A 5408-nucleotide genomic window follows, 5' to 3' on the forward strand; every position below is an offset into this window, starting at 1 on the left:
AGGGTTTTAGGGTTTAGGGTTTAGGGTTTAGGGTTTAGGGTTTAGGGTTTAGGATGTGGAGAGCGATGATAGTTGTTAAAAAGGATGTGGAAAAGCCTTGTTTGAGAATACAATTATAGAAACCACCCTTGATTTTGAGTATTTCATGCACTTTCTTTAAGGATGTGCCCTCATCTGCCTACATGCTATGAAAAGCGATTGAAGTAGAAGCAAGAAAAACTCCCCAACCAAATTCTTCTTGATAGATAGAAAATCCTTGTTTGGTGGAGAGAAATGCTAGACTTCAAGACCAAATTCTTCTCATTTTAGAAGACATGAGCTTTGTTAAGCTAAGGTAGGGCAGCCCACCTATCCAAATATGCAATGAGAATTTAAACTTTCGGAAGGAGTATCCTAGGATTTGAAATGTCAAATTTGTACAATGGATTACAGAGTTCGAAGGACTATATGTGCATCTTCCAAACTCTCCTGCATCTATTCGAGACATTTAGAGAAACCATGACAAAAAAAAAAAATGCTGCTTTTACTGCTCTTATGTGCCTCCCTCACCCTTTCTTCTCATCCCATGTGATATGAAGAAGAGAAGAAGAAAAGCGTGTTTGAGAATCTGAAATGCATGCAATGCCTTGACTTCAAGTTTCGCGCATGGGGCATTTGAGCAGCTGACATGGGTGTCCAGCGTCCAGGCATTAGATTCAAGTGATATTCACAAAGCTTTCTTCTGCCTTTGCTACACATTTTATACATGTGAAGTTTATTTGCATGTAATCTTCCACTCACTTACGACATGACATATTGCTCATGCGAGGCAGAATGAATACAATACTTTACCCTAGCAGTGAGGCATTATATCAAAGATAGAGGATGAGTCACCAAGGTTGGAGCTATCAATCACAGGCTAGAATTCACACGATACTTACTGAATGTAGGAATCGCATGTACCAGCCTGGAGGCAGACCGATGATTCGGCCAACCAGTCTGGGAGAGAACGAGAAACGTAGAATCTCCACCCATGCAGTAGTTGGTGTCCACCAAAACTGCATGCAGTCTCCACATGGCCGTGACTAGACCTAACCCATGCTTAGGTTTGCTTCAGTCCAACAATGCTTATGTTGCCATTGCACTATTGAGTACAAGCTTGAGCCAAATTCCTGGTGAGGTCTAGTGCCATGAAGTATAGGAGTGCATACAAGTCAAGCGCAACTGTCCAGGAAGGCTGGTTAACATACACTTCTTGAATCGAAGATAGTTCATAAGCTACTTCCAAGCTACCTATACAAAAAGGAAGATGGGTCAAACTAGAGATTTGGAAAAGGTTCGAGGGCTCATTATCCACATTTAATGAACAATGTAGAAAGATTAAGAATCAAGATACTATCAGCAATATATGAGAACTAGGAATCTGAGAGAAAAACAAAATGATAAATGTTAAACTTAGTCCTCAAATTAATGAGTACACTAGGTAGAAAGGCTGGTGCTTGGACACAACTTTTTACAAAAAGTACGATTTAAGACAATGCGTGTGTTAAGACAACAATGTAGATACTAAAACAACTTAACTTAGGAACCTTTTACGTAGTTTTTGTTCGATTTAAGAGTGCCCAGAATTGCAATTCAAGTTAAGAGTGCGCAATAGAGCGAAGGTTAGACCGTCCTTTTAAAGAGCAATGTGAGACCAACGTGAGGATAATAGTTTTACAGACCCTGTGACAAGAACAAAAGAAAGAAGAGCACTCTTACCTTATTCAGCCAAGTTACAAGTGGAGCAGCAACTCGCAGTCCCCGTCAGCCCACCAATAATAACGCCTTCACGTCATCATGGCCAAAAATATCTGAATGATGCCTTCACATCGTCATGGCCGAATCGAGGACTTGATCTTCAAATTGCAGCCCAACCCGCGTAGCATGCAATCACGTGCAAGGCATTATACATCATCCATCTCTCAATTGCACAGACACACACTAGAGTGCAGCAGCACCCCATCTTGTATATTTCATGCTTTGCTGCCCTGAACGGATTGACGTGCACAATCCTGCACCACATTTACCATCGATTGAAGACGTCTGATATTGTACGGGAGTGTACACGTCCATCTTGTCGGATGCCTTCCTGAGATAGCCCCATCTTCCTTGGGGTGTTTGTCGTCCTCGCACTAGACTGTGGTGGTCGTACATACAGTGTGCTCGCCTTTACATCCCGGGCCCCTTTACTGCACCAACGGATGAGAGGCACCAGGTTCCGATACCTAAGCTTGCCTATGATGGAAACCTCGGCAAGGAACCTTGGTTGGAGTGTTTGGAGGTCCTCTTCACTGCCACCGGCATGTGTTGGTATTGATCCAAAGCCTCCTTTGCCCAACAGCTGGTGGAAAGCTTCCGTCTTGGTCGATCACATCGTGCCTCCGACACTTCACAATTGCTGCCATACAAGTACAGCTAAAATGCTGCTGCCCACAGGAATAACGAACAGCCTTTTAAAAGAAGGCAGTGGCATAGCATCGAAGCGAGGAGCCTGCGTGCCGTAATTGGTGAAGGTCCACGAGTGAACGTTATATTGAGCGCCTGGCGGTGGTCCGCTGCCTAAACCCTACGAATCCCACATGCATTTCATCATCCACAATGCTTAAACAATCGATGCTTACCCAATCCTAGCTTCGCCTAATGCATTCGCCCTCCCGTAATCTGCAGGCAATGAAGGGAGAGGAACTTCGAGAGGATGGGAACGAAAAGAGGGGAGAAAAAGGGCTGGGGCAGGTTACGAAAAGAGGAACTTCTAGAGGATGAGAAAGAGTGCTGAAGGAAGCTTGAGGCGGAGGCGGAGGCGGGCTGCAGGTTGCCTGGCTAGAGAGTGCCTGCAATGGTGGGAAAGCGCAGATGCGTGAGGGAATACACTGTATGCCCTATTCACTTATGTCTTGTTCACTCAGGCTTTGTGGATTAGTAGAAATAGCAAAAGTCCACAAAATTTCAGTCGCTAGTACAGCTCATGGTTCCACGGTCTAGGCGATCCTTTTGTCTGAGCTAAGAGGTCATGAGCTCTAATCCTGCTTGCCCCTACTCGGTAATATAAATATAATTATTAATAAACTTTGCCTTTGCCTTCGCCGTAGCCCGAGCCTCGTCTCCCCTCTTTTTGCTCGAGCCTTGTCTCCCCTCTTTTTTCTTTTCACACATCTCTCCTTCGTCCCTCTTTTCACACATCTCGAGCCTCGTCTCCCCTCTTTTTGCTTTTCACACATCTCTCCTTCGTCCCTCTTTTCACACATCTCCCCTTTGCCCGAGCCTCATCTCCTCTTTTCACACATCTCCCCTTTGCCGGAGCCTCATCTCCTCTTTCCACACATCTCGCCTTTGCCCAGCCTCATCTCCTCTTTTCGCACATCTCCCCTTTGCCCGAGCCTCATCTCCCCTTTACAACGCCCCACTTTTCACACATCTCCCCTTTGCCCGAGCCTCATCTCCCCTTTACAACGCCCTCGGATACTTCCATCCGAATAGAGGGGGGTAGATATTTGCGGCGTCATAAATATCTATAGCATTTCGACGGAATCAATGATCGAATGGTTGGTGGACCACAATTTCCAACATTCTTAGCTCTAAAAACCTTTACATATGGAGAAAATTTTCTCAATACATTGACTTCAAATTTTCATCCTGAGAGCAAGACACAATGGGAAAATCACAATGTGAAGGAACACAATCTTTCTTATCATAAATAAAGGCATACACCTTTGCAAATTAAAAAAAAAAGAACTCAAAATGAATCATGACTTGTCACAATAATGAAAACAAATATATAAGAGCGTAATGGACGAAACGTTTTTCAAAGCATCAACGTATGCTCAGGATAGTCTTACTTGCTTTTTCTAATATAAAACCCATAATACAAAACCAAAATTTAAATAAAAACAAGAAGACCTCATGAATGATGTTCTAATATGAGGAACACACTTAAGAGATGTTCAAAAGCCCATAAGAGTAAGTAAGACAAAGCCAATGAGCAGCCATGACTCCCTTCCATCTATTCATAACACTATGCCTCTTGTGCTTCTTATTGCACTAGATAGTCTTCTACTTCAATTCCGTATATGACTCCTCTAAACTAGAAAACCCCAATAAAGCAAGACATTTCCTTGATATCTTTCAATGTGCATCACAATGATGAATTGGACCTTGAGATTAACCATCTAGTAGCCGATTCCCTCTGAAGTTTCCCTCAGGATAACCGGAGCTCATTGCACAGTTTTATCGAGTAAAGCGAATGATTAGAGGCATCGGGGGGTGTAACACCCTCGACCTATTCTCAAACCCTAAATAGGTAAGTGGCCGAGGTTGCTCCGTTGAACCCCAGTGCAGAATGGGGGCTCCAAGTGGGCCATTTTTGGTAAGCAGAACTAGCGATGCGAGATGAACCGAAAGCCGGGTTACGGTGCCGAACTGCGCGCTAACCTAGATCCCACAAAGGGTGTTGATTGATTAAGACAGCAGGACGGTGGTCATGGAACTCGAAATCCGCTAAGGAGTGTGTAACAACTCACTTGCCGAATCAACTAGCCCCGAAAATGGATGGCACTGAAGTGTGTGACCTATACCCCGGCCATCGGGGCAAGTGCGAGGCCTCGATGAGCCCGAGTGAAACGGCCCCCAGTGAACATCTTGGTGGTAGTAGCAAATATTCAAATGAGAACTTTGAAGACCGAAGTGGAGAAAGGTTCCATGTGAACAGCAATTGGACATGGGTTAGTCGAACCTAAGAGATGGGGCAGTCCTATGTCAAGGGCGCACTGCGCCGCGCTTCGAAAGGGAATCGGGTCAATATTCCCGAACCCTCGGGGGGGTCACTATGTATAAACCCTCTATACCACGTGCGTTCAAGGCATACTTCTAAAATCCCTTATCTGTAAATTTTTCATTAATAAAATGTACCCTTTTTTTATACAAATCTGTAATTTTTTTCCAAAACTATTTAAAATAGTCCCTTATGTATATTTATTTCTGTAACTTTTAGAAATAAAAAATATCCTTCTGTTGAACTCACGTGATAGGGTTACATATGATGAGTGACCCCCCGAGCCCGAACCAGGACGTGGTGGTGGACAGTAACGTGACCGAATCTGGAGATGCCGACGGGGTCCCGGGAAGAGTTCTCTTTTCTTTTTAACAGCCCGCCCACCCTGAAATCGGATCACCCGGAGATAGGGTCCAGCGGGTGGTAAAGCACCGCACGTCTCGCGGTGTCCGGTGCACCCCCGGCGACCCGTGAAAATCTGGAGGAGCGATTGCCGATCACACGCGGTCGTACTCATAACTGCATCAGGTCTCCAAGGTCAACAGCCTCTGGTCGATAGAACAATGTACGTAAGGGAAGGCAGCAAAACGGAACCGTAACTTTGGGAAAAGGATTAGCT

At 44.7% G+C, this 5408-nt stretch overlaps 1 pseudogene; it reads left to right on the forward strand.

Moving 5' to 3' along the window:
• Positions 1 to 5343: 5343 nt before the first annotated feature.
• LOC147903162 (25S ribosomal RNA) overlaps positions 5344 to 5408 on the forward strand; it is a 1231-nt pseudogene continuing 1166 nt past the window's right edge.

This window comes from Dipteris shenzhenensis, chromosome 4 (genome assembly GCF_047967505.1).
Source record: "Dipteris shenzhenensis isolate YYH24624 ecotype China chromosome 4, Dip_SZ_1.0, whole genome shotgun sequence".
Classification (NCBI taxonomy): Eukaryota; Viridiplantae; Streptophyta; class Polypodiopsida; order Gleicheniales; family Dipteridaceae; genus Dipteris; species Dipteris shenzhenensis.